We start from the raw sequence: 15,940 nt of genomic DNA, 5'->3' as shown, positions 1-15,940 counted from the left end.
AGCAGGTGATGCGCGTTTAAAGATCAGCCCATTTGCTGGAGAATTCAAGTTTATATAATTCCGTGTGATCGGCTCGAGAGGCTTAGCGGCAGTGTAGTTCTATTGATTAATAGATTTCAATGTATTCACGGGTATTTGCTCTCGAACGGCGTAGAACCTATATACTACGCTATATCAATCGTGTTAGCTTTATTAAAAGAAGGATCGATTTCATCATTACCAATACGAATTTATAATTTAAAGCTCACGCGATCGAATGTACAATATATATGTATGCAAAAAACGCCCGACGGAGCTCTAATGCTAGCGCTCGAATTGCAAACACACGGCTCTGGATGTATATATACAGCCGAGCTTGCAGCGGTCGCTCAGATAGTCATTTCATCAGGCTAGTCAGAGCGAGAAGGCTATAGCAGCGCATCAGTTGCTGCCACTGCTGCGGCGGCTCGTCTCTGCGGATGACGTTACGCTTAGCCGCGTTTTCGGCTAGCGCGCTCGCGTCAAACGCACATTACCGAGGCTCCGGCTTTAACGAGGCCATAATTACGGGCTTGTTTTACGCGCGCGCGCGCGATACGATACGCCCAGGTACACATGCACACCTTTTAATTTGTTGCAAAGCACTGGTATTTGAGTAGGGCTTCTGAATTTGGTATGGCGAAGTTATCTCCAACAGCTAGCATCTCCCACTGGAATTAATCGCAATTAAATAATACCCCCTTCTCAGTGTATACGACTTTGTTGCAGACGCCCCGGAGTCGGGCGAAATTGAAGGTCGCGCGGCTGTACACTGCTGAACGGTCTGGCGGAATTCCCGCGTAGTCTCTCTCTCTCTCCAGGGCATATAATTGCGTCTGGCTCGCGCGAGAAGGAAGACGACGTGGACAAAGGGGGAAAGAATGAGAGTAAGCTGCAGTCGCGGAGACTTTATTTTCAGCGAGGCGCGTCGGAATGAAGAACAAGTACGGTACGTGCGGTGCCATTTCGCTGCACACGGGAAGACATAAGCTCGAGGATAGATAGAATGACGATGGGTAGGTAGGAAACTTCGTTTCCGGCAGAGAATAAAAAAAAACGAGAATTTTTCTATCCCTTAGTCTGACCGAATCCTCGTGTTACTACTTACCAAAAGATGCTCAGCCAAACACCCTCCTCGAAAATAGAGGATCACGCTAAGGATATACCATCGCTTATTCACGTAGAGCGACCGGTATATGCACGTTTCCGGGGGAAAAACGCGACGGCGTTCGCGAATACGTGTATATAAAAAGAGAGGACAAATCGCGAAGCTCGGCCCGCAGCTTCGAGTTCGCTCACGTCGCCGGCGTATACGTGCGCCGTTGGATTATCCGTGCGATTTTGCGGCAGACGTATGGCCGAGAGCTGCCGGGGGTTTTGTGCTCGAGAAACGCGACCCATTTAATATACCCCACCAGGCGCACACTTAGCCGTGCGGCCATCCTTTCCTTGAGACCGGATACTCCCGGGATTTGGCGACACTGCTTATTTTTCGGGCTGACAGGGCGCGGGAGCTTCTCTCTCTCTCTGCGCGATATGCAAGATAGAGATATCCTTCGGTAGGGCATACAACAAGAATAAAAATAAAGCTGAACGGCTGTATGTGAAAGAGCGAACGTACGAACGTTGCGTGCGAATTCGTTTTAATTTGATATTTTTATGGGAAGTGCAAAGAAACATATACGTATAATGCTATTAAAATCATACATACGACGTATAGGGATATGTATAAGCAAGTGTTTGCCGCATGCGCCGAAATTCCATCATCTCGTGTATACCGTGCTTCAGCTCACTGCGAAAGCCCTTTTCACTCCCAGCGGCGGGTAAGCTGAAAAAATCTCGGGAGCGATGATAAAAAACCCGCAAAGTTCAAATAAAAACCAGGCCGGAATTGAATAATTCTTGCGCTCGGCGGGATTATGATTGTAAATCCTCGCGGCTTAGCAGCGAAAAATAAATACACTCTCCGATTATATAACCGAGAGTTGCATTGAGATTTACCATATACACATATCTCGAGATTTCACCAAACTATCCAAGGAAGCAGACCTCGGGGCAAGAGAAGACAAGGCTCGAAAACCACGTACACAGGGCGTCCCGCCGGCAAAACCGAGCATATACACTGCAGTACATACACAAAGGGCGGAGAGCTGGGTGGCTAGGACGAACAAGAGAAGCGTGAAACCGGTCAGCCGTGTGACCGGATTGCGGTCGACGCCCCGTCGTCCGAGATACGTGCAACCCTTTGCTGTACCGCTGCAGTGATGCGGCACCGATACTCTTCTCTCATTCCCTTACTGTCTGTGCTTGGTTTTAATTCAGCCGGATGGCCCGGTGCTTCCCGCGCGAGCTTGTTTTCGTTCCGCCGTGAATGGAATAGGGACGTACTGCTTTCTTTTTCCCTCTTAATTAAATATCGCACGCTGATCGATTCCTTATTGGATTCAATCGATTTTCTCGGCTGGATTTTGTTTGTTATCCCTCGGTTCTTGCATTGAAAATCTTCGAGAAATCGGTATGCAGAAAAAGAACGAATGGAGAATGAAAATCCGATACGTTTTCTAGTGAACTCGATCAGGTATCTTGTATCGGGGAAGGATATACAGCCGTGCCGACAATAAAATCAAAAAGTGAATAAAAAGGAATGGACGCCGCGGGTCTCGGTTTTAGAAGCTTATGCTCACTCCGCTGCGTATAACGTTGGACGCAGCATACGCAAAGTACACTCATAATTTTAAATAAAATCGGGATATTTTTATCACTCCTGCATAATTTTTTTATTACAATTGTAAATCAGCGAAGCGGCAAGGGCGTAGAAACAATCCAGAAAAGCACGTCTACGGCGCGGAACGTCGTCAAGCCGCAAAAATTGTCGCGCAGAGCCCGCGCTTTTTAACCCGCGTGCGCGCAGCCGCTAACAAAAACACTCATTAAGGTGATTAACGGCGACAGGCCTGCAGCAGCGCGAGGGTGAGAGAAGGCTCGCTATTACGAGCTTTATTAATTGCCATCGTAGAGTAATTTGCTCCCCGCTCGCGCGCCCAGTGCATCGAGATCAGATTCGCCACGCGCGCGGCTTTACACTGCATGTGCCGTCGCCGCCACTACCACCACCGCTCCCAGCTCAGCTCGTTCATTTATACAACGAGCGAGGGGTAAATCCCGGCGAGAGGCTTAGACATCAAACGGAATGCGCAATGCTAAAAACTCAGCCGCGCGACACCGGTGAATTAATTAGTTGCAGCGCTTAATCGCTCGTCGCGGATTTTATTAAATCGTCGATAATTAATCCGATTGAGCTGGTCCGTCGCAGCGCTTGGAAAAAGGCGAAATCGGCGATTAATCGTGCGCGGCGCCAAGGTCAACCCGATGCATTATGAGGCAGCTTACGGTAAATATTTGACGCAGTGTGCTCGTTTATTTCTAATGGACCTGTGCAAACGCGCGACTACGCCTCTCCTCGTCCGCGACGCTGAAAAAGCGAAATGTCCTTTCACGCGAGAACGGCGACGCGTCGTGCAAAAAAAGGAGGGGAATCCTCGCTTTGGAAGGATCTCACGCGTGTGTAGGAACAGCGAGACGTATATTCCGCCGGGCTGGAAAGCGAAAACGCAAGCTCTTTTTCCAATGAGTCGGAATGGCCAAAAGCGTTCGACCTTGTGTATTTCAAAGCCGATTCTCTCTACGCTCATCTCACCGAGGCTCGGTTTCCTCCTTTTTTCGCTGCTATCGCTTGGACAACGTCTTCGCGTGTATGCAACAATCCTTATACTCAGTTGGGTACAATTTGACGCGTTAAGAGCTTTAAAAGTGTCGAAAAGTTCACTGGCCTTCACTTCAAAACGAGCATACTGCGTACACACCGCAGCGACGTAATTGTTTTCGAATGCGGCGAGTTTTCCAAATGAGAAAAACACTGGGTTTCCGTGTACAGCCCACGTATATATATATATATATACAGTGAAAAAGAAAGAAGAGCCGCTGCGAAGTTGCTTTGGAATTTAATCTAAAGTGGAATCGCACTTTGCGCGGCTCTTCTCGGTTTCTCCCTCACTTCGCCCCTTTTTGTCTTTTTACAGCTGCGAGTCGGCACGATCGCACAGTGTATCAAATACACGCCCGCGTGCACTGACATAGTTGTATAGGAATTTTGCACGTAATAAAACTTTCTTGATAAACGTTTGGGACGAGGTAGAGCTTTTTTACGACTCTCGAAATATTACGGGCTAATTTTCAACGTTGACTTACTAGCTTATGTATAATTTCTTCTCGACGAGTCGATACGAGAATGCAAGGCGACGTCTGTGTGAAATATAGGCGAGATTATTCAAGAAGGCAATACACGAAAATTCATAGCTGTCCGTGAGAAATTTCATTTCGGAAAAAAATCGCGCGGCACGCTTCTTTTACTCCGAAACGAGAGAGAGAGAGAGGGGGGGGGGGTTGAAATGAAATGTTTCCATCAAAGTTAACTAAGCTCGTGTGCAACTACACGCGTAGGCAAAAACGTCCTGGAATTTCAGTGCGGATTCAACATTATTTTGCTCTCGAAAAGCTGCTTCCTCCACGATTTGATTAAAGCACGGACGTTTTCAATGTTTGATTAAAGCACAGAGGGAAAGATATGACTCTAGCTCGCGCGCGTGGATCAACAAATTACGCTCTCGGCTCGCATCCTCTGAAACAACAATTTTCCAGCGCCGGTTGCTTAATTCTTCCTTCCTCCTCTCCTCCCTCGTCTCTGCAAATATTAAACTTCCTAAAACTCGTATAAGCATTTACTTACCTACTGTAAACACGAATCGTCGGGCAGAAATTCGAGCTTTATACTTATATATATTAAAGCAGTTTTGCCTGGCGCGCGTCTGGTATGACACAACTGCTATTACTGCAGCTGCAGCAGCAGAGGTATCTCTCCTTCTCTCTCTATACCGGTCGAGTACGATCGTGATGTCGACCCCCGTTCAATCTGCGAAATGCTCGAAAGGGATGACGGAAATTCCCGAGGAATTGAGGTGGTATTTTTCCAGAGTCGATGAGGCTAGTTGTAAATGTGATTAAAAGCAGTCAGACGAAAGCTTTGCTTTCATATCACATCCCTTCGAAAGGAGCGCCACTCGCGTGTCCCTCTCTCTGGTCGCATCGAAAAGCTTCTCAAATAGAATCGCCGCACACGTATATATAGAAAGGACCCGACGATTCATTCCTCTCTTGCTTACTACACCTGACAGCTCCATCTCTCGCACGCGCCAGCTTCCTTCTTTATTATTCATCCTTGCGCCTGCAATTTCTTTTTCACGCGCCCGGCTCGCTTTGCATGTATTTCATTGCTCGGCCTCTGCGTACACGGGAGAGCGACTTTTCTGCTGACTCGACGTTAGGTGTATGTGTGTACGTCGGAAATGCGAAAATTTACGAGGCGACGAGGAAGGAAAGGAAGGCAGACCGGCTCCGTGATAATATCGTTCACGTTCCGGGGCGACGGTGCAAATTTATGCTCGCGAATGTATAACGTGCCGTACGCTTTTAATGCATAAATCCGGCGTAGGAGCAGTAGTCGGACAATTACCGCTTGATTATTTCGACAAGTCGGAAGGAAATCAGATCGATGCATGGAAACTCTCGAAAGTCATACCGCCCGCGCATAAAGAAAAAGCAAAGGGTTAAGAGCTGCGTGCGGATAAAAAAGCGGCAGAAGTGCTGGCTGCGCGCTCGGATATAAAAAGCGGGGAAACGCCGGCCGTCGCCGCCGCGATCAAAAGGGGAGGCAGAGCAAGCTCTGGCTGCAAAAAAAGCGGCGAGAGCAGACTGCGCGCGCGCTCGGAAAGGGAGAGCAAACAGCGGCCGCCGCCGCCGCTTCACGAGTCTGAGTGGAATGTGTTTACTCAGTGGCGTTCCGAAGGCAGAGCAGCCGAGCTTTTCGATCGCGCGAGGAGTGGAACCCCCTCGAAAGGTAATTGAAGTGTCTTAACTGTGCGTGCGCGGAGTATCGCTATCCCCGCGCTCTTGATGTTGGCGACTGAATGGATGCCCCCTACCCCTACGGCTTCGATTCAAAACTATGATGCCGACTCTGAATTCTGTTGACCCCTCGTCGGCATGTGGAAAACATACGCCCCCTGCGGTGATGCCGATGAGATCGTTGTACTTTGCTCTCGTATTATGATTCGAGAAAACGCGGATATAGATACACCGCAAGCGTCGATAACCGAAGAGATCGCGAAATTCTCTCGCTGAAATGCACAACGACGACCTACTTCGATAACTGTTTTAAATGCACTAGCCATCTCATGAATAAAATCGAGGCGGCATGAGGCCAAGTTTTCCGACAGAGCTGTGTACCCGTTTTCATATGCATATCCGCGACGTATCCGCATCAACGAATCGGAAAAATAATGCGTCCGACATTAATCGAATGCATCACTCAAAATTTATAACAAAAGAATTTGCATGTTTAAATTCAACCTTACCGATAATCATGGAACATTATACATCCCCCTCTATAAAGCTGGAAAAATCAAGTCAAATCGACTTATTCAATCGCGGCAAAAAAAACTCGCTTGTTCGCCAAATAAAGAGGGCGTAGCAGCAACTGTACAGCCGGTATAAAGAGGAACCGAACCAGAAGAAGAATCTATAGAAGTTTCGTCTACTCAAGGCTGTGTGCTGTAGTCGCGATGAGCATTTTCATAGGAATTTTCGAGCTCCCTCTCCGCGCGCGCCCCTTTGACTCGCTGCCAAAGACGATACGATAGTTTCGACGTGCCCAAAATGTTTGCGGTTTATATGCGCGCGGAGTTTCCTTCCTTCTGGCCGTCGCGCTTTTTCCTGACACAGAAATTATGCGCTCTCTAGGCGCATTCGACGACGGTCCTACATATTTTTGCTCGGATGGATCGTCTCAAAGCGCAGGTACAACTTTAGCAAAAGTTCATATCAAGCGGCGGAATTTATAGTACTCAATGCAAAGCATGTAATCGATTCAACAGCAAATATTAAAATCTCATGCATATGGCATAAATACATCCTTCGGATTCTCGGCGCACGGCTCATACAAAAGCGAGTCTGTGCAGCATCAGGAAATCCGCGCCTCCGCGCTTTCCAATACAACTTTTCTCCACCTCTCCCATTGCTAAAGCCCGATAAAATCCGCGAGCACGCAGCGAAGCAAACAGAAGCTTTCACGTACTCGATGCACAGACATAGCCTGCGCGCTATCCATCACCGATTCGCGCGTCTATACGCGCGTAAAAATCCCCTCGTTAAAGATCCCATTGTCGCGCGTGTGTGCATAGTGTATATAGGTATACGGAGCTCTCGATAACATTGACGCGCGCGCGCAGCTGTGCCGCGGCTGGAATCTTAAGTTGAATTTACATTTCAAATGTCGGCGGCGACACTAGCGATGCTCCCGCGACGAGACGCAATTTAACGCAATGAAATGTTTCCCCAACGCCGTACACAGTCCCGTTGCTGTTGATTCGGATGTGTACGTGGGTGCGTCTTTTCGTTTTTTTTTTTTTGGGGTGGAAATACCGATGGCGGTGAGATCAGTGTAGCTTTTTATGACGATACCACCCGTGATTTTAACAACTGTAATTTACGTGTATACACGCTTTTATACATAAATAATCCCGGGAATTTTCTACGAGCGTATAATCAACCCCAACGCGATAATCTGCGTTAAGCTGCCTTTTTCCGCCCGCTATAGCAAACTTCACCATTTCGTTTTCCAAAATAAAGATAAAAAAAGGGGCAACTTTCAATTCAAACCTTGGCACTTTTCAGCTCAGTAAGAAAGAACGCCTCAGCAAAAAAATCCTCAGTAGGCACTAAACTCCAGCGCAAATAAAAAACCGCTGCCAATTAATTCATTGGCACTTAGCTTCCTCCAACTAAATTTATAGTTCCAATAGATAAAATATTATTTAAATATACAATGTTAATGCTTTTTTAAATATTTTCAATCTCGATTATTTTGCTGAAGGAGCAATTAAAAAATAATACAAAATATTGTGGATCTGAATAAGTTGGAATTGAGTACAGGGCAACTACAAAAGAAAAGTTTTATTTATATTTCAATTGTATTATTAATATTTTACAATATGTCAATGTTTGTGATTAATATGTTGCGTCAAATATCTCTTAGACGTAAATTTTCGATCACAAATGGTACAAACTGAACCACAAGTAGCAACGTGCCGTTTCATTGATCCACTCCTTATATATTTTTTACATTTTTCGCACCTCATCCTTTTAGAAGAGTGCACATCTTACTCATGTTTATATAGATTACGCACTTGTTTACCACATGTTCTGCATGCTTGTTTCTCATTGTCATGAAACTTTATGTGACGACTCAAATTGCTTTTTTTCCGCTCAATTTTCCGCGAAATTGATGTGTTTCTTATTTCAAAAACCCAAGGACTCATTCCCATTCCTCTTTAATTATACATAATCATATTGATAAACATTCAATAATAAAACTAGTGTATTATGTACAACAAAGATTATAAACAAAAGAGAAATGTATATGTTATTATTTTTCTAATAAAAAAAACAAGTGAATGTCTTGAGACTTTATTTTTTTAATCTACACCAATTCTTTTAGAACGTTGATTCACCATTTGGATTATTCATACACAGTGTCGTATATCAGAACTCCGAATACCAAATCAATAAAATTATCAGGTTCCAAATATTGTGGATCTGAAACGGATGAAATCATTTTGACATAAATTAATAGGGAGGGACTTTAACGACGTGCAACGACACCCCTATAAGATGAAGAAAAAGTTTTAAGAAAAATCACTTTTTACATTTTAGCTCTTTACTTGAGAACCGCTCGACGAAATCGTTTAAAATTTTAGCAGCAAATAGATTTTTTTATGGTCAATCACCAAATAAAATTTTGAAGCATTTGACCGCATTGTTTTAGAGATGAGGATTCAAAAAATTTTCAAAAAAAAATTGAAACCTTGATATCTTAAGAACCATAGGGGTTTGAAAGCTGCGCAATGAACTTAGCCAAGACACATAAAATATCTACTTTTTCCAAAAATCTCAAGTGCAATAAAAGCCTTTTTACTTCCGTAATCGAGGCACAAAAAAACTCATTTTTTCAAGTTTTCGATTTTTTACTGAAAAAATAAGTAGTCAATTCACTTGAAATTTTAATGGTATATAGTTTGACACGTGACCCATCGACATGATTTTTTTTGTGAGGATATGTTTAGTTTCAGAGATATGAATTTTTTTTAAAAAATCACCTTTTTCATTTTATCTGCCGAACAAAGTAGTCGATCCCGAGAACCAAACGGGGAAAAATAGGTAATTTTATTCTCTTTCAAATGCATATTAGCTGAATTATTTGTATCGATGGGATGATTGAAAAAAACGCAAAATAGTGTTTTTCAAAAATCAAAAATTGGCCGTAAAAAAATAGTTAGAAAAATAAAAAATAAATGTTTTTCCCGAATTCAGAATCCAAAAGATACATGCATGTCAAATTTTATTGATATTGACCGAGTAGTTCGAGAAATATTAAGGTATACTTACATACATACACATCCACACACACACACACACACATCCATACGGACATTTTCTAAAAACACGTGATTTGAACTTCTAACACACCAAAAAGTATTTTCTAGAAGTTTTGACGAAACTCAAAATGTTACTATTACAAAGCTTCCTCTAGGAGGAAGCAAAACAAACGAAGAGTGCACACGGTATCCTCGCAGCGATGCGAACTATTAATTTCGCGCTATGCGAGTGTCCGGCGGCCCAGCTTACTCGGCCATTTTCGCGCGGAGTAGCTTCCGCCGACGTTGTGCTGCAGACTGTTTGCCGCGCGCGCGCAACTCCGCGCGTTAATTAGTTCGGCCGCTCTCTCTCTCTCTCTCTCTCTCTCTCTCTCTCTCTCTCTCTTCTTATACTCTCGGAAAACTGTTTGCTTTGGCCCAAGGCGGCCCCTCGGCGAAAGAAAGCGGAAGCGGCGGCGGCATCGAGCCGCGTGTTGTTCCAGCAAGCATGCCTTTGCCTTTTAAGGTCGGGCGATCTTTTCTCTGAGGATCACGAAGGAGTTCTAAGAATCGCTGAGTGTATGCAAAGACACGTCAATTTTTTCCTATAATTTTGAATGCCGAGCAGCTGTCGTACCGAAAAGAGCAAACTTCCGAGCGTATATCGATGGAAAAATCACTCGAAGTCACAAACGGGAAACAAAACTCACGCGTCCTAGAAAACTCTGACGATATATTTCCACCGCTGAAAAAGCTCGCCAGCTCCCTTCAGCTATATACACACTGCACTACAACCCCCCGCCCATCGAGATCTATTTTAAACTTCGCAACAGTTGGAACTCGGCAGGCCGTTCGGAAAAAGTAGCGCACGCAGGAAGAAAGACGACTTTTCGATCCTCCCCCGCTCGCGCAAGCTCTTAACAACAATGAACGTCGAGCGCGTGTTTGCTGTGTGCGAGCACAGATGCGGAAAACTATCCGCGCGGAGGCGTTTATACGCGCGCACGCTTGCTTTCTCGCGCCGCCCCTCGTCTCCGCTAACATTGTCCTTGCCAACAGCCCGTGCGTATACATAACGCTCTTTTGTCTGCGCCGTATGTACTTGCCTGCCTGGCTGCACTCGAAAAGCGAGGAGTTGAAAAAAAGCAACCGGAAAACTCGTGTTTAGTTTGGAAGCATCGAAGCTAATAACGCTCGGTGAAAAATGAGCCTTCGTTAGCGCAGAAATGGATCAGGGCGCTGCGCACTCGATGCTCCCTAAGACCGCAGGCGATGCACGAGAGCGACGACAAACGAACGAACGAGCGAGCGAGCTTTAGAGTGAGCGTAGCTGCGCGCAGATGCAAGGACACGTAACATAAACAGGCAGGCTAATGCTATATACTCGTTTCGCAATCGGCGTGTAAACAAGTCTCTTCTCTCGGGCAAACTTTCGGCCGAATGCAGTACGTACGCCACGGCGCATTCCCTTTCTTCGGTTTGCACTTGGTTTGAACTTGCTACTCGTCGGCGCACCAAATGGAATTGCAGACCACGGCTCTCGAGTGTAACGGTCTGTTAAGCCTCGATTTTCTGGGATCTCGAGGTATGGTTTAGAAAGTAACAAAAAAAAAAACGATTTCTATTTTATGAGATTAAATTTATTCTATTGAATTTGATAAGTGAAAGGTCGTAGATTCCCTAACGATGGATGCGAAAAGTTCTAACGCTATTGACTAAACTAATAAAACTTAAAAACTAATTTTCATACCATTCTACACACACACACGCTCATTCTTCAGGATGTCCTCCGGCCGTTTATCCTAGGTGGTAGTTTCTTCTCGATCGAGGATGGTAGTCAGGAGAGTCCAGAATGGACGTGGCAGTGGTAGACTGTCGGTTTATGGTGAATCCTTCCCGTCCTGACTGACGTGGTAAGGCTTGGTTTGATCGACCTGTCTTGGCCTTGATGCGGGCGAGAAGCTGGCCCTTCGTGGCTGCTCTGGCTGGTGTCGGCGAATTACGGGATCCCGATTTGGTCCAACACCTGGTCCTTGGAGCCTCGTATGTCTTCTGAGGTTCCTCTTGTTGAGCAGGGCCTCTTAAAGCTCGTCGACCTCTCTCCCACCTTGTTGCTCACACCCGATCTAAGGGCTTGTGTGCCAAAGGCTGGACAGGTGGCGCTTGGTTAGATATATTTGGAGAGGTCAACATAAGTGCACATTACAGGTCGGCATTTTCCGTGCGCTGAGTGTGTCTGAGTTTCTGTCTGCAACCGATCGCTGCTGCTCTGCGAATCCGAATAGCAGAGTTTGTCGCATGGAATTAGAGGCTCTACATGCGTTTGGCGATTTTATGCGTCTGCTGCGCAACGCGTTGTTTACGCCGTGAGGCTGTTATTACTACACGGAGAAAGTCGAAGAGATAAAAAAAGCTGCAGCATCTCCATTTAACGGCAATATTTATCACCTCTATTTTCCACGAAGAAAAGCAAGCAGCAACTCGCAGTAAATTTCAAACTCTTCTCTAGCTAGCTCTCGTCGGCCGCTAGAGGCCAATTTTATTTTTGCATGCGCAAGATGCCGGCGCACCTTTCCCGACAGACCTGCAGACTTCTTAGCCCTCTACTGCTGCTCTCTTCTCTCGCCGGGGATTTTATTTATCTTGTCTGCAGCGCCGCGCGGAATTCAATATTAATTAGGTACTCGACGCTTTTCTGGTACGCTCTCTTATTTAGCTTCTTCTCTCTCTCTCTGTCTCTCTCTCTCTTCGCGGACTGAAATTTTCCCGACGACGAGGCGTCGTAATATACTTCGCGTGCACTTAACGTTAGCGTTGAAGAAAGCAAACAAATTGCTGGTAAATTATTCCGGATGAGTATGACGCTATGAGTCCGTCTCGACGTTCTTCTCATTATGGGGTAGAGAGAGGGAGAGCTTTTAAAGTCTTGTTCTTGTTCTGATACGTGACGACGTGGATGATTAGTATATTGGGTATTAGACGTTCTAGTAACTTGACAGAAAATTTTAATGATGCTGCATCGAGCTGCATTTCTTGCGAGTACGAAAATTCATAAATAAGAGAAACACAGGAATATTATTATGTTCGAGAAACTCAAAACGAAGCTCGTTAAAAAAACGTCGCTTGAAACTAGCGTGTAGAATTACCTGGAACTAAAGTTCAACATGCGACAGCTGGCACCAGCGACTGCAATATTAGCGACGAACTTTGATGTTGCAAAAAAAGGGCGCGAAACGTAATATCTACGCCGGAAAAGCATCAAAGCTCTGGGAATTCATTAATTCGAGACTCATTAACTCGGAACGCACCCTTCGCGTGAGAAAAAAACAACGGCCGAACGCGAAATCGCGACGCGTTTTCATCACCAGAACTTTGTTTCCCGTTAAATACCCTCGCACGTATACACGCGCAGAAAAAAATTCCAACTGCTGCGCGCAAAAGTCGACTCTCTGGATTATATCGGATTGCCTCGAGAGCTCGAGAGCGACGCCGGATCAAACGGAATGTGCGATTTTGCTCGGCAATAAGAACAGTTCCACATATGTGTATACAGGTATACGCGCCTGCTGCAGTCAATATTGAGGCGCGATAAATATATACGCCAACGTCGTCGATCGGACGCGGCTGTTTGCGCACCGCTTGCTCGACGTGAATTTTTTATCGACGAACCGAATAATTCCATCGAGTGGTTATACCGACTCTTTTTTTCAGTTTGCTGCTATTGTTTGCTGCAAAGAAAGAAGATATTTTTTTCAAAAGTCTGCACGAAAAAGCCCCTTTAGCTTTATGTTTCAAATTTCGGAGACGCGCACTGATATATTTTTTCGGCTGCAGAAGGTCGTTTTTTTCTTTCGTCGTGTGTATTTAAAAAAAATAGAACCCACCCGCGACGGTTTATCTAACGAGGCGAATAGACACACACAACCGATTTAGTCGCAGACGCGGCGCGTTGAAAAAACACCGCTTAAAATCCGTGAACGAATTTGAGCGTACTCGGAGCTGAGTAGTATCTCGATGTGTCAAATTGAACAGAGCGCAACAGTAGCGCATTAACCGGTAGGGAAGCAGACGAAAACGAGTATGGCATGGAAAATTCTGCGGACGCGAGCGAGCTTGCGTCGCTCGGTTTCCGGTAAACAAAGGAGCCAACTCGCCCGTTATCATGCCCCTGACGCTTGCGGGAGTCCTCCCTTGGGTTTCCGGCTAAAGCCCCGTAAGCGTCGTAACGCCGCATTACACATTCGCGCAAGGATGCACTGGGCGATGCTGCACTCTTCTCTTTGTGTACGAGAGAGAGAGAGAGAGAGAGAGAGACAGAGAGAAGGTACACATGATTCGTTTTGGGACCTGCAGTTGCGAAGGGCTTTTGTGTCTTATAATATACCGTACTTGCTTTATAGTTTATTTCCCGAAAATGCGCGTATCAGATTTTATCGCACCGTTAAATTCAGGTGGATGAGATTTTTTCTAGGTTATTCGAGCAACACCACGCGCAATGACATGCTCCCTCGAAACCACCCCCAGCGACGAATACACGCACCCTACTACTACTACAGAAGCGAGCTAAGCCATAAGCCACCTACATACGGGTGGCGGTACGGAGCTTCGTGTATGGCGGAGGATTACGCCTCGGCATTGTGAGAGGCGGTGGTAGCAGTACACACATCTCGAGTCTCGTAACACGCGCAGCACACAGTCGACTTCCTTCCTCCGAGCGGCGTCTATACCGCTTCCTTCCTTCCTTCTTCCGTCGTTACATCGTTAACAGTATGACCTTCCGGCACGATCGAGCTTCTAACGCGAGCGGATCTCTGTCTTCGCGATACGTGTACATATACGTGGCGCGGAGAGAGAGGCTGGAAGCCTGAATTTGTAAGATTTCGGGGCTTTACGAGGTCGTTCGATTGTTGAGAGACGCGCATCTGCCGTGCGACAGGGACGCGCGGGCGAGGGATTTTTTATGGATGACGGGTATCCGAGGGTGCAAAAAGCAAGATTCGATTTGGCTGTCGTGTTTAAACTTTTTCTTCGAATTAAATATGCGAGGTAATGTTGTTTATTAAAGAAGCGCAATATCATAGTCGAGGTACAGCGTAATTTTATCAATTCAAGTCTGATCCGGCAGATAAATTCACAGCGACATCCCGATTCCCCTACGCGTCTCTCTCCGTAAATTACGCATTCAGTTTCACGACATCACTTCGACTGGCCGCGTTCGCGCCACGAACAAGAGACTCCGCTTTCTCTCTTCCATATAACCCTTCCTCTTGTAAAACTTGCCTGAGCTCCGTGAAAACCAGACGAGAGAGAAGCGACCCGACGCGGCTCGCAAAGAAATCGGATGATACTCTCTGCTGACGCGACGAACTTTTACGTAGATACGTATATATATGCTGCAAAAGGGAGGCTGGTCTGCCGTTTGTTTTTTGTCCGCTTCCCGAATGCCGAGACTTATACGTCGCATCGGCAGAATCACTTGTCGCTTCTTTCGCGACTTCTGTGGCCGGATTCGACGGGATTCGCTTTTTATCCGACTCGCAGCTCCTCGTCTTGTTGTGCTCTCTGTCTTTTGTAACGTGAGCTTTTTATTTTTGCGGCGAGGTCAATGCTCGTCGCGCGCAGAATGAAAGACCCGAGCTTGATGAACTTACTGTGCGGTGTGTGCCATTGTATGACTATATCGGATTTGTACCACTTGTACTGGGCGGTTGAATTTTGCACAATAGGCGCATAGACGATTGCTGAATTAGCTGAAAACAGAATTGGATAAAAATACGGTCCACGAGAGAAGACAGTGTAACGACCCGTCGACAAATCAAGCTTATAAGCCGAGCAACGTATCTACGCAGGCCAGAGAGCAGTATACAAGCCACTGCGTATAATTTGCTGGTCAAATAAATCTCGCGATTCCCTAATACCTATACACATTTGTTCCGTGCGATCGGCAGCGAAATCGAGCATGCAATGAATTCGATGAATCAATCCCTCTCTCTCTGCGTTTCTTCACTCCTAGCGCATGCAGCCTCAACAGATATTGCCCGATCGGGCTGATGTATAAAGAAGAAAAGACGGGGCGACTGTGCCTATATATAGGCATGCACACAAGGGCGTCGAAAAGGACAAAACCGAGAAGCCGAGAAGCCACTCGGATTACGGTATCGCTGCCGCGGCTGCGTCCCGTCGCTACTAGACGCTGAATTATTCAGAACCGGCGAAACTTTGGCCCACCCAACTCCGCGCACTGTGTATACTGTTCCGCGCCGCTTCTTCTTCTTCTTCTCTGGCTTCTTAGTCGTCACCTAGCCTCCGCGCATCCCCTATGTAAATTCCCCCGTGGAGTGTTTAGCAGTATATATACATACGCGCGCGCGCTGCGTGGGCGGATTCGCCTCTGC

The 15,940-nt window shown here is 46.1% G+C and overlaps 1 protein-coding gene across 2 annotated transcripts in view; it reads left to right on the top strand.

The window, feature by feature from the left end:
- LOC100124148 (trichohyalin) overlaps positions 1–15,940 on the top strand; it is a 103,041-nt gene that overhangs the window by 68,967 nt on the left and 18,134 nt on the right. The window lies entirely within an intron of this gene.

The sequence above is a fragment of the Nasonia vitripennis genome, chromosome 5 (genome assembly GCF_009193385.2).
Source record: "Nasonia vitripennis strain AsymCx chromosome 5, Nvit_psr_1.1, whole genome shotgun sequence".
In the NCBI taxonomy this organism is placed as follows: domain Eukaryota; kingdom Metazoa; phylum Arthropoda; class Insecta; order Hymenoptera; family Pteromalidae; genus Nasonia; species Nasonia vitripennis.
Note: the sequence above shows the minus strand (reverse complement) of the source record. Positions and strands in the feature narration are given on the sequence as shown.